A 14,243-nucleotide genomic window follows, 5' to 3' on the forward strand; every position below is an offset into this window, starting at 1 on the left:
ATATGTTCAAGGTATCTTCAAATTATGAGACAGAAAACAATTATTTAAAGCTATGGCCACATATACAGCATCCGCATATCGCATACTCTGTTTTGGTTTTGCAGCAGAGACTTTTTTCTTCAACTCGTATACACGAGTGAATTGAGTGATTTTGTCGTGACTCGCAGCAGGACAGATGATACACTGAATGCTGCTCTTGAGACAGGTAGGCTGTCTCTCTTTAATTACATACACATCGAAATATGTTAGTGAATTTCGTAATTTAGCATATAATATATGTTACAGGTCCGGTATCTGAACCTAATCCGGCACTTCGAGAATCCACCAAGTTTTCTTTGCCGACTTAAACAGATTGACTTTGGTCATATATAACTTTTAGGTAAGATTTAGACTGTTTTCAGTTGGTATATTTGCATTGTTGTATTTAACCATGTGTGGCAACAGGGGGACCCAGCGCTATAATGATGGCGCCTGCTCCACCTTAGCCACAATTCACACTTTTCCATTTCTGAATAACACATATGCACATATGTCTTTCAGTTAATTTACAGTCTACCAGAATGTAAATATTTGGACTTAACTCTAGGTCCACCAACAAGGTTAGTGCCATTTTATGCCGTTAAGGAATTCAGTATTATTACTTATATACTTAAAAATGGTAACTCCTATTGAAATATTTTTTGTAATTATTTGCAGGAGGGATTTAGAGAGCCTTCACCCAATATATATAACCTGAAGAAGGGTGTTTACCGCCCGAAACGCGTAGTTAAGAAGAGAAGACATTTGTAATATAAACATCACACAATTGAAGTCTACTCATATATTGGGATTTGATTTGATTTTTTTGATTTTTTTGATACTTTTTGAATTTTTGAATTTTTGTCATGAGATGGTTACTATGTTAATGAAGTTGCTGTTCAAATACAAAGCACTTGAAGCAGTTTCTTTCACTGTTATTAGAATTTGTACCAACTAAAGAACTAGTGTATGTTGAAATACCAGTATATGTTGTTTATATAAAATGGAACACTGAATTGTGTACTTCACACAATTGTTTATTATTTGAATTACTTTGATTACATTATACTCATTGATGTTTCCTTACATATAATTGAATCATTGCAACATTTGTTGCTTATTGCTGTGCCTCAGTTCATTCACCGTGCTTTTGCAGTGAATCTTCCCAGTTTCAGTATTTCCTAGTAAAGGTAGCACTTTACTCTCTGGGAGCACCTAAAGTTGTTTAGTAAAATCAACAAATCAGACTGACTTTAGAACTTAAAATCATAAATTCCTTAAATCTAATGGTGTGCATCTCTACACTTCACCCACTTACTATTTCCGTCCATCGCCTGTTACCTTGTTTTCCCGAAGTCCCAGGAAGTCCTGTCTCTGTCCATTCCCCCTGACTGGCTTTTGGGTGGAAGTTCCATATATGGTAGTGTGGGGAAGTCCAGGCCAGACTGGCTGGAGCCTTCTCAATGACTGTATGTTGTGGGTAGGCCCGTGGGGTGGGACCTGGGTGAAAGTGTGACAAATACGCATTAGCCAGCCCTGCCTGAAACTGGTATGAATGCAGTGTGGAATGTTGAATGGCTGGGTACTTGGCCTAGTACACATTACTTGTTGTGAGTGTCTGGAAAGAAGTGAATGGTCTGAATGCACTATGCACCTGATTGGCTGCCTGCCTGCATGAATGCCCTTCTGGGTGATTAGTTGCCTGAGTGTGACCCAGCAGAATGAATGAGAGACCAAATGGTATATCTGGGGACCTCTCACTGCTAGAAATCGTTCAGAAGCTGAAGTTGAAACTGACATTGAAACTGATGCTTAATTTTGAAGTCCTGCTGGAAGAGAAGAATTGCTGTTGCTCTACTTCATCGATCTGAAAGCTGTTGTGTCTCCAAGATCTGATCCAAGAGAGGACCTGGTAAGGAGACCTCTTCCGGAGTTACGAGGGAACATTGTGCACTGCTAATCTTCGCCGAAGCACCCTGGAAGCCAGCCTACAAAAGACTGTCAACCAGAGACGGGAACCGCCGACGAGAATGAGGAGAAGCACTGGACAGCCGTCCACCATCGACCAAGATCCAAGAGGTATCGCTGTGACCTCGTCGACCAGAGCCGCTGTGCTCTATTTGCCTAAGAACACTTTGATTCAAGGACTCCCTTGTTCATCACCGCTGACCGTGTCCCTCCAGTCGGAGAAAGTCAAGGTCGCCAACAACCGAGGAGATTCCACTGGTGGGTTTCCCGCCACCCAAAGATCTCAAAGAAGCCAGAGAAGACCCAGTCGCAAGCCGTGGTCACATCCCGATCGCCATCGCCAGACGCCGAGGACTCAACGCCTCATCTGTGACAGGACATTTTCACTGTTCATCATTGAACACCGCAAGGACCGAAGCTGCTACCTCAACAACAACGTTCACCTTTTCTTCATCGCCGGAAATTTGAAGACCTGTGCCTCCTGCCTTAAAGGGAGTGCACTCAAGAAGGGCCCATCGATCCCCTGTAGAAGAACTCTACAACAACAAGGTACATTGGGGATGCAGAACTGTTAGGAAGACCAGAGACTATATTAAGCATAACTGGACTGGGTTTGTCAATACGCTTTTATTTACAGATTACCCAGATGGGGGGATCCTCGCACAGAACTGTCTCTAGGTAGATGGGAGTCAGTATTCTGCCATTGCTTGATTTAACCTTTCGTTCTTTCTGTGTCTATCGTGGTTCATCTTGTCATCTGATTCGTATGCCATTTGAACTGTTAGCAGTTGATTCATTTCAAGGGAATCGATATTTAAGAGTGGTACCACGTAGACTTGTATATATTTGCCATTACAGTATTACCAGCGTACAATATGTGTTATTATGATTGTGTACATAACGTGAACCTTATTTATATAAAGAGTTGTGTTTTCACTAACATAGTGTGTGGACATTCCTTCGTGGGTGCTTGGGGACTACACTGTACTTAAGAACCAGCCCGCATCACCTCCTGAGAGCTGAAGCCTTTGATTGCTCGTCCATTGCGCATAGAGAATATTGGCTGGGGTGCTCTGTGCCTCTCCTCTGCCATATAGAGAGCAGGAGTACAGACTCCCCCCTCCAGTCTTTACAATTAGGCACTGCAATTTGGGTGGGAAAAGTCAGGGAGTTCCAATCTGACATACCCTTATACCCTGCTGGCCAATTCTTAAGATGGTTGGATTGCGGTGTAACGTGCCAATCATATCCACAAGTGCATCCCTTACATTTTCAGTTTCTTACTGTCAGTGAATCAAACCACCTGGCGTACTTAAGTTGGTGAACAAATAAAAGGGGCCAGATATGTGATGTCATCAGTGATGTCATCAATGACATTTGTGATGTCATGGGTGTTAGTCTCAGCAGTGTACGGTGGTGGCGTGAGTTATGGTTGTTTAGTTTACCATAACTGGCGAATTTCTGGGGGCTTTCAATTTTACTTGTAACCATAATATCCATTTAACAGACTTTTTCCACTGGTTTTGATAGGTTTTTATTAGTGCAAAGTAACCATAACTACTGTTTAGCAAAGTTTTTTCATTGAATTTAATAGGTTTTTATTAGCGCAACTTAACCATAAAGTCCCTTTAACAATGTTTTTCACTGAATTTCATAGGTTTTTATTAGTGCAACTTAACCATAACGTCCCGTTAACAAAGTTTTTTCACTGAGTTTCTCTGGTTTTTACCAGGATACCCTTAATTTGTGTGCATGTGCCATACAACATACTGACCCCACTGGCCCAACATGGTAGCCACAGAGTACGTGCACTATGCGTGCTGTCCGTGGACGTCGGGCAGCATCCACACTGCCCAAAGCACCAGGGTTACCTTACATTGTTGTAGCATGCAGCTGACAAACAGAACATGTTGAAAGGCAACAGATATGTATACTACAATGAAAAGTGAATTAAGTCTTCAAACTCTCTTCTTATACAAGCAGCAATGCAATTACATAGGTTGTCCAACATAATGGAATGCACCAAACAGAACAAATAACCTGTGCATCCAACAATATTACTACAGTGCTGCTTTCTATACACACTGACAAGCAACTGTTACAAACAACTGCAACGTACTAGGAAGACAACCTTTGAAAACAGTAGTATGTACACTATATTTCTTCTTGTAAGTGTGGAGTTTCTTCTGTGTACATGACTGGTAAAAAGCATTATTTTTTTACAGAGAAATGGTAAGCACCCTGGAGTGGCTTGAGGACATTTTCCTTCAGGATTAAATGAGTGACGATAACAACTCTAATGGCACACAGTGCAAGTTGAAAAGTAGGAACATTATGAACTATGCTTCACATGTAACTGAAATATGTTTTTTTCTTTTCAACAGTACATACTGCAAATGAAGGGAATGACCCAGAAGCACCATCTGCTCTGCACGTGGATGGGCACATACAGACCCAAACAGTGTGGGTAATTAACTGATGAGTCTGGGGTCAAATATTGACCAATTGAGCAACTATTTTGCTGACTTAAAAGTATTTGTACCAAAGCATATAATGGGAAATATAAAGTACCTGTAGCCCTTCCTCCTGTCCCAGCCCACCATCCCCACAAATTCCCTGTAGGCATAGATGCCATGACGAGATCTCCATCCCTTCCTCCCCTGATAACTAGCCTCTGCAAACCCCTAATTCCCCTGTGTATGTTACCCAATCCGCTAACCCTTCCCTTTACTAATTGAACATGTTTGATAACTCTTAATGCATGTGTGTGTGTTTAAAACAAAGAAAAGTCCTGTTACGGGTCCGCGGAGCTCGCGACTGTCCGCCCTGTCAGTAATCAAAATGGAGGTGTCCTAAGAACAACTCAACTGTCCAGAATGTCAGCAATGAAAATGGTGGTGTCCTAAGGACTTCGCAACTGTGCGGGATGTCCGCAATTAAGAAGGAGGTGTCATGCGGATCGCGTCTGTCTGGACATGTTCACAACATCATGGCATACTTTTAAGTAGTTCAGGGACCCTACCCATGTCCGGCGGACACCTGGGTGCATGCACAACTAATCCCCTGTGCCCTCCGAACACCTAGCCTGTCTACAAGGTCCATAAAGTTGTGTCACAATTTTTATTGGTTCAGGGATCCTGACCCTCTTCTATGGACAGCTGGGAGCATTCACATTTGATCCCCTGTGCCCTCTGAACACTGCATCTGTACGCATTGTCCATAAAGTTGTGTTGTCCTTTTAGTTAGTTTGGGGATCCCGGCCCTGTCCTGCAGCATGCCTGTCTGGATCTGTCCCCTGCATGTGTCTCACTTTTAATTAGATTGGTGATCCCAGCCCTGTACTACAGACACCTGGGCACCTGTGCACACTGCACCCAACACAATAGGTGTCCTACAGACAGCCGTCCTACCTGCGGATGTTTGCAATGTCACCATGTGACTATATCCAAGCTGAGCATCGTTCCTTATGCACGGATAATGACCGGGCCCACAGACACTGAAAAAGTGCTTTGTTGAGCAATCCAAGGTGTTTTACGGTGAAACATCACCCTTGCATAGGTGCTAGACCATGCCCCTGGAGATCTAGAGACTTTTTGCAACTTTATGAGCCCAGGTTGGTGTTCGAAGTGTCCACGGAGCACACAACTGTCGGCAGAGCACTTCCCTGCACCCCTATAAAAGGCCATACCCCACTGCTTCTCCTCATTCTCTTTCTGGTGACCAGGACTACTGAGCACTGCTGCAGGTTACTGTTTGGCTGTTTGGCAGATTGCTGTGTTCCTGCTGTTTTGCAGATTGCTTTGTTCCTGTTCCAGACTACTTTTACTCGGATAATGGCATCCATGTCTAATTCTGCTGCTGTCTCTGCCTCAGCATCACCCCCACCACCACTTTTACAAGGGCCTGGGGAGGGGAACAGGTGTGGTGATGTAGAGGGGGATCAAGAAGAAGAGGAGGAGGATGAGGTAGTAGAAATCCGTGAGTCTTGGGTGTGGAGGCTGTTTACCACCGCTGAGGGGGTTGCCAATGTGCGTGCGACCAAGGTTCACTGCACTAGTGCAATATCATACTCATTCGCGGCAAGCCTGGGTTGTGCAGCTCGGCTGTATAGCTACGGCACCACCTCCATGCGGCGACACATGAGGTTGAACCACAAAGCCGCAGTTTTGAGAGTTGTCCCCTCAGGATAGCAGGTTAAGTTCCTCTGCAGCATCCTCCACATCTGCTCATGTCACCGCAATGGACACTCCTGTGGGACAGCGGATCCCTGAACCGGCCTCACAGGCAATACGCACTGCAGAGGACCCTTACCTTTCAAGGGTCACTGTATTGTGTATGTACTGCGACGTGGTACTCTGTAGAGGGGAGCAATTTCAAAGTGCTTTTGAGGCTACGGTCCGGGAGCATGAGTGTGAGGCCCATCCAACATCATCCTCTCTCCACCTGCCGCTTCTTATCTCTGTGGTTGGTGCCCCTTCCCTACCCTCCCTACCCTCCCTTCCTTGGGTGTTGTCTTAAAAAACACCATAAAACAAACAAAATGACTCTTTTCAGAGCCACCTTTCACAGTTCAAATATGGTGCAGGCCCCCGCGCAGTCTGTTAAGTCCGCAGTCCGCAGATATTTAAAAAAATGCAGGCGGTGGCACGATCAAAAACATTCCACTCTTTTCTGGGAGAAAGAGGTGGCTCTGAAAAGAGCCTTTTTGTGTTGTTTCTTTGTTTTTGGAAGGTTTGAAGTGGGCAACGCTTACTGCAAAAATGCTTGCTATAGTTGCAAAAAGGGCTGCAATACATTTTGGCTATTTCACAAAAAAAGGTGATTGCCAGCATCAGTAAGGTGGACTCCATCTCTGCTCCAAAAATTAATGTTTTCATTGTGGAAGGAGGACATGCAAACATTTCCCAAATATGTGCAAACAGCTTTGTTTATATTGCACCTCGCTTTCTCCATTTATGGACCAAATGAAGAGCGCAGCCACATTTGTCTCTGGGCAACGCGAGAACAAATTACGTGACATTTGGAAACATGTCCATGACTTTCCCAAGTGCCTGCTTCATCGCAAATTGCAGTAAGATTCCGGTAACATGGCCTAAACTGTTCCCTCCACAATGAACAATAATAATGGCTGAATGACGGCGCGTCACCAAAGTGGCACAAAGGGGAAGCACATCCACCTACTTCATGCTGCGCACTCCATACCACTGCACATCAAGATGCTGAAATCCAAGATGTCCTGCCACTCCACAGTGCTCTGCAGACACCTGCAACCAATGTATCCATGAGTCCCCCCAAAATCCACACACTCTGCCTCCTGAAAGACACAGCAATAGCCATAGCCATGTGCACTCCTCTCAGCAAACAGACCTTCTGCCATAGTCTCTCCTTGCACAGCACCCCCAGTAAACCTTATTTACCAATCCCCTGGCCTCCACAGTCCCATTTCCATGCCTACCATCCACAAAAGTGACGGATGTGGCACGTGCGATCAGCGGAATACCACAGTGGGCCTCATTACGACCCAGGCGGTAAGTTACCGCCTGGGTCGTACCTTTACCACCATGGTGTAAACTACGTTTACGCCATGGTGGTTGGCGGACTTACCGCCCCATTCCGAGGTTGGCGGGGCGGTGAGTCCCCAATCCCCATTTACCCTTCCCCATTCCCATTTTTGCCCCATAGGGCATAATGGGAGTAGGGAAGGCGTTAATTACGCCACCGTAAATTACGGTGGCGTAATTAACAACAAGGTCCCTTAGCGCCATGGATTTTAACACCTGCTAAAAGCAGGTGTTAAATCCTCCATGGCGCTAAGGGACCTCGGAATCAGGCGGTAAGGGTCGGCGCTGTTTACGCCGCCGTAAACCCCTTACCGCCTGGGTCCTAATGAGGCCCCGTGTCCGCGACATATCGACCAATTCAAGGGGACGAGGAAACAAATTTAAACCAAGGTAGGATATTTTCTCTTCAGTTGTCGCTCTGAAAAGAGCCTTTATTTTTTGAAAGGTGCTTGTAAATAAACACCTTTTGTTTTTTGTTTTTCATTTTTGGGGGGGTTCTCTTCTTCTCCTCCTTACAAGCTTAAATGAACCTCTTCAAAGCATCCCTTAGATTGTAGAACACAATTAAATTTCCAATGGTGGACAAAGAAATGCCATCTGCAGTGAAAAAGTTCACTTTAAGATAATTAATGTTCCCATTGTCAAAGGAGAACATCCCAGCACTAAACAAAAATGCAGACATGCCTCTGTTTACAAGACACCTTCCGGAATCTTGCTGGGGACAGAGGACATTGAGGTTGTTCCATACTGTTCTAGGTGGTATGTATGATAAAACCACCTTTGCACTGGGAAAAAGCAGCATCAGTGCCTTCACCAACCCTGTGAGTGCACTCAGCAAACTGGGAGCACTGATGTATCCCAAATGCAGTGCACCACAATGCAGCATTACTATATCAGGCCATATCTTTACAAACTGCAAGTACTGCTTGCAAATTGCAGACAGGCACACTGCCTCCACTCCTTCAAAACCAAAATTGGCAGCAACACCTCTTGACTTGGTAAACCTCTCCAAAACATTTGCAAATAAATCACCAACCACCAACAGTCTAACATTCTGCACCTCTGCCATCTTCACTGCACACAACAATGAAAAAAAGTATAACCCTCTCTCCCTATGAATCACAACGTCAGCACCTGATTGGCTAATCCCCACAGTCCCATTTCCATGACAGGCATGCTGAAAAGACCCAGATGTAGCATGCCTGTCCACAGACCACCGCAGTGTCTGCAGACCCCGTAACACAGGGGCAGCCCCTCTTCCCTTTCGACTTCACTCTTTGCAGCACTCCCTCATTGGCTACTGTTAAGCAGTCACACAGCCATCCACCAATCACATCCAAGAACTCTACATCTAACTCTGTCATCACAGTTCAACATTTTAGATGTACTGTTCATTGCTCAGAATACAGGTCTCCTGTTATTCCAAAGCACCTGCATCAGAAAGTACTGTAAAACTCTCCAAGATTTCTGCTTCCAGATTCATCCACATCTGCATCCATCAACAAAAACTACAGGTATGCATATATTTTGTAGAGTACATTTGCAACTATTTTACAAATGCTTATGAACAGGGCTCTGTTATGTTATTTCAATAATACTTCTTAAGCGCACGGTCACCCAAGGGTATCTTGGCGTTAAAGGAGGGAAGCAGCAGCCAGGCACAGCATAGCTCAGCCTAAATCAGGTACATTTTAATGGCCCTTCTAAAGGCTAAATAGTTAGATGTTTTCTTAATGAATAGCGGAAGGTCGTTCTATAGAGCTGCAGTGGCAATAGAAAATGCCCGGACACCAATCCATGCCTGTTTGTACCTAGGAACCACCAATTGATCGGCCAAAGCAGAACGCAGGTTGAGGCTAGGCTGGTAGTGGGTGAACTTAGCTTGGAGAAATTCAGCACCCTGATCTTGAGGGTGCGATGAACTATGCACAGAGCCTCAAATCCGACCCGTTGGGCCACTGGAAGCCAATGGAGAGTACAGAGAAATGTGTGCTCCAAAAGGCGTGCCAGTTGCCACACGTGCAACTAGATTCTGCAGTTGTTGCAACTGTTGAATCAGGACCTTTGATTGAGCCAAATAAAGGGAGTTGCAGTAGTCGAGCCGCAATATCACCATGGCTGCCACTACTGGTGGGCACAGTGGGGAAGGAATCATGGGAAGAACCTTCTTTAGAATGTTTTGCCGGAAATGGCCAGCCTGGCAGATTGTTTGTCCATAGATAGTGATGCTGAGAGGATCACCTGCAGATTTTTCACTTTGCCGCCCAATACAGGGAGAGGGCCCAGAGATGCCAGAGGGCCAGAAGGAGGACACCCAGAGCGTGGGATTAGGAGGACAACCCACAACCACCACCACAGTTTTGTCGCGATTCAATTTGAGCCAATTGCAGTTCATCCACTCTCACACGGCTGTCAGACACTCCCGCAGGCACGACAACAGCTCAGCTTGATCGAGATCTAATCGGATCAGGATCTGAGTATCGTCGGCGTATGAGTAGCATCTGACACTGACGGAGCAGATCAAACATACAAGGGCCCAAATATAGATGTTAAACAAGATTGGATATATGGAGGAGCGTTGTGGCTCTACACAACTGCGATGACAAGGAGCATAGAGAAAGGGGGGCATTGAGAAGGTCTGTGCGCAATCAGCCAGGAATGACATGAGCCAGGCCAGTACTTGTCCTGCTATGCCTAACTGGGCAAGGCAGGATAGCAGAATGGAGTGGTCGACCGTATCAAAAGCTGCTGAGTGATCTAACAAGATCAGAGCTGCCACTCCACTGCATCCACCAGTCTGGCCATGTCATCCCGGACCGCGACCAGTACGCTCTCAGTGCCCCTGCCTGGTCGAAATCCAGACTGAGCAGAGTCCAGAAGATTGAAAGATTCAAGAAATGTAGAAAGCAGAGGTGACACCAGTGATTCTAAAAGTTTAAATAAGAGAGGCAGGAGTGAGATGGGGAGGAAATTAGATAAAACAGATGGGTTCAAGGAGGGTTTCTTCAAGACGGGAATTACCTAGAGAGTGCCTGCCACTTACCCTGCATTACCCACTCAATACTCAGGTACGTACAAGTGCGACGAGGCAAGGGAGGGGTAACAGAGGTAAGACAGACAACCATCTTACTAGGCCAGGTCACACTGAGATCGCGCAAGTGCAGGGGAGGAAGGAAGGAGAAAAGTGCAGGGGGGAAGAGGTGAGGGGGCTGTGCACTAAATAGAACAAACGGTAAAATAAATAAAAAAGTGCAGACATCAGGTGTCAAGTGCTGGTAGGAGTCTTTTGGGATACAGAAACAGTCCCCAAGTGCAATAGTTGCCAGGGGAGCAGTGCAGGTGTGCAATTGGCGGGGAGGCATCCTGGGCCCGAGATCAGAGCCAGGTAACCAGTGCAGTTTCAGTTTTGGCCAGGAGAGCAGCAGGGGTGGAGGAGGAGAGAAAGCAGAAGCAAAGAGGAAGGTCTTGAGGTGCCTCCGGAACCAGAGATGGTTCCCCTCAAGTTTCAGAGAGGCAGGGAGACTGTTCCAGAGGGAGGCCCCAGCAGAAGAAAGAGATCTACCACCAACTCATTGCTTGGAGAAGGTACTAACCCTGAGGGAGTTGGAGGAGGATGAACAAAGAGCTTGAGAAGGACGATGTCCGGGTTGATTGGGAGATCGTCCATGAAACTAGCGAATTTCTAGGGTTTTTCGGTTTTACTTGAAACCATAACATGGATACATTGTTGTTAGTCCAAATTAGCTTTAACGTCCCTTCAACAAAGTTTTTCCACTGAATTTGATAGGTTTCTATTACGGCAACTGAACCATAACGTCCCTTTAACAAAGTGTTTTCATTGAATTTCATAGGTTTATACCAGGATACCATTAGTTTGTGTAGATGTACCATACAGCATATGAAATGGATGTCTCCATACCGATGGGCACAGTAACCAAACTGTACATCTGTTTGCATATAGCGGCTAGCATTCAAACTGCTGGAAACAGCACAGGTTCTCTTACATAGTGCTATGATTCAGCAAAGTGAATAAACGTACAAATAACACCATGTATGTACTTTGCAAGGGGAAGTAAGTATGCAAACTCTGTACTTATGAAACAAACAGACCAAAGGACTCAAGTCGCATAGCACTCAATGGGAATGGGGAAGTGGAAACATCAGCACCATCTCGTGATGCTGCCGGTGTTTCCACGTCCACCTGCAGGCGGGAGGTGTTAAACCCGCCAGGTCAGACCTGGAGGGAATGACACCTCCCACCTGAAGAACTCGAGATCACCCGGTCCGGAAACAATGGTGGCGGTGGATTTACCGGCATCGTTATTCCCCGACCGGGTCACCCGTAACGAGGCCCCATGTTTTTTTATGCAGCAATGCCAAGCACCCTAGAATGGCTGGAAGAGAACATTCCTCTTCACTAAATGAGTAACAATACTAACTACATTGGCAAGCAGCACAGTCTAAAAAGTAATATAGTTAATATGTATTGCTTTATGTACACTTCACAGATATGTTTGTGTGTAACAGGACCTACTTTACATTGAGGGAATGCATCAGAAGCATCACCTCTTCCGCAACAGCCTATAGCCACACGAAATGAATGAGACACTGTAAAAAGCAACATAGACAGCCTGGATGTGAAAATTGAACAATTGATAAACAATTTAGCCACCTTCAAAGATGTGGTACAAGAATGTATCATCGGAAACATGAAAGACCACTGGCCCACCTTCACGTGTACCCCTTCCGCAGTTGCCAGCCCACCATCCCCAATGAAATCCCTGTGAGCACAGACGTTACGACGAGACCTGAATCCTTGCCACCCCTCATGACGAAGTTGGTGAAATCCCTAATTCCCCTGAGCATGTACTACACCTACCCTTTCCCAATAGTGGCGATGTTTCTTACAAATTAAACATGTACATGTAAACTGTTTGTCAGTGTGTGCATAGCTGTTGCTTTGGTGTTGTAATTGCATTGTGACTCTGTAGCATACAGTACTGTCCGAGATGCCTGCAGGTAAGCAAAAATTGAGGCTTCCTAGTGAGAGTGCACCTGCCCAGAATATGTCCAACACAATGTAAGTGTCTGTAGGACTACAGTACTGGCCTCATGTCCGCATCTTCTAATACACGTTTAATAAGTCGTGGAAGCAGATGCGTCTCGGTTGCACAGCTATACGTATGCGTATATCATCCTCTGTCTCCTGGTAATGCCGCCCCGTCACCAACCCTACTGATTCATGCAGCAGGCTACAGCATTTCAAGCAGTCATGCCTCCTATGGATTTCATTTTGCAAAGCTACCGATTTATGGCTGCATCACACCTGGCTGCCTGTGTGCCTTTGGGAGCAATGATCAGCATTCTCCAGTGTACGGTGGGCATGTTAAATGGCCCATTACTTTGATTGATGAGCTGCTTGCCCTTCCATGACCCGTGAAACTTACACACCGTCTCTGCACTGAGCACCGTGAGGTAAAGTGGCAAGGTGTCGGTTGCGGTTTGTACAGTTGCAGAAAAGATTGCACACACTGCATGTGTGACAGTCCATAGTCAGTCTGTAAAATGTCAGCACGGTTGCTGCTTGCTAACTCACAGACAGTTAAATGTAAGGACAACTAAGTAAACATCAGAGTCTTCAGATCTCAAAGAATATCAGTGCCGGTTGCAAAGGTACTGTGGCCGCGTGCAGCTGCCTGAATAACTATCTTGTTTCTCCTCGGTAATGAAACTGCGTTTCTCCTTATGGAAAGCATTCCTATATGTCAAAATGTACTCATCTCCATGAAATGCTAGAGATACGGCTAATGTCATGCCATCAAGTGATGGTACTTTGCCTTCGATCCACACATTGCTATATTTGAAGATGTACAAATAGCAGTTTTTTGGCATGATACATGTCATATAATATGCTGCAGATAAATATCTACAAGAACCCGTTACCCGTGTTGAGACATTCAGACAAATGGCGGCGCCACTGCACATGCTGTTTAGGATTTTTGCATCAGGCATTGCATATATACATTTGCTTTAGTATTGTACTGTTAATAGCAACCTGTGGAGGGTCGCTTTATTCACAGGCAAGAATAAAGCAACACAACGGTTATGGGGGCGAGTTGAAGTCGAGTGCTTTCATTTGCAATGCATGTCCAAATCGCAGGCCACCCTTTGTAGTAGCTCTTACAATTACCTTCTAGCAAGAATATATACAGTGCTATGTTTCATTGCTGACTGTTTTACAAACGTTATTATTCCAACACATTCTTGCTCACACCACACACAGAAACCTTATTGCACAATCTCTTAGCCTCTACAGACCCATTTCCATTAGCACCATTCTGCAAAATGGCTGGATGTGGCATGTGTAATCCTGGAAGTAACGCAGTGTCGGCAGACTATTCGTGCTGTGTGCGGACATGGCGGAATACATTTCAACCAGGGTAGTGGATTTCCTATTTAGTGGTGGCTCTGAAAAGAGGCTTTTTTGTTTTTTAGATGCTTTTAAGGAAACACTCTTTTTGTGTTTTTTATAGAGATTGTTATTTTTCTGTACTCTGCGCATTCTTATTATAAGCTCTTCAACGCATGCTGTAGATGGTACAACTAAATATCATTGACAATGTTAGACAAAGAAATGCCATTGTCATGGAAAAAGTCCACATTTTGCGAATCAATGATATCATTGTTGCAGAAGAA

Source organism: Ambystoma mexicanum, chromosome 2p (genome assembly GCF_040938575.1).
Source record: "Ambystoma mexicanum isolate Mex_15411 chromosome 2p, UKY_AmexF1_1, whole genome shotgun sequence".
Lineage (NCBI taxonomy): Eukaryota > Metazoa > Chordata > Amphibia > Caudata > Ambystomatidae > Ambystoma > Ambystoma mexicanum.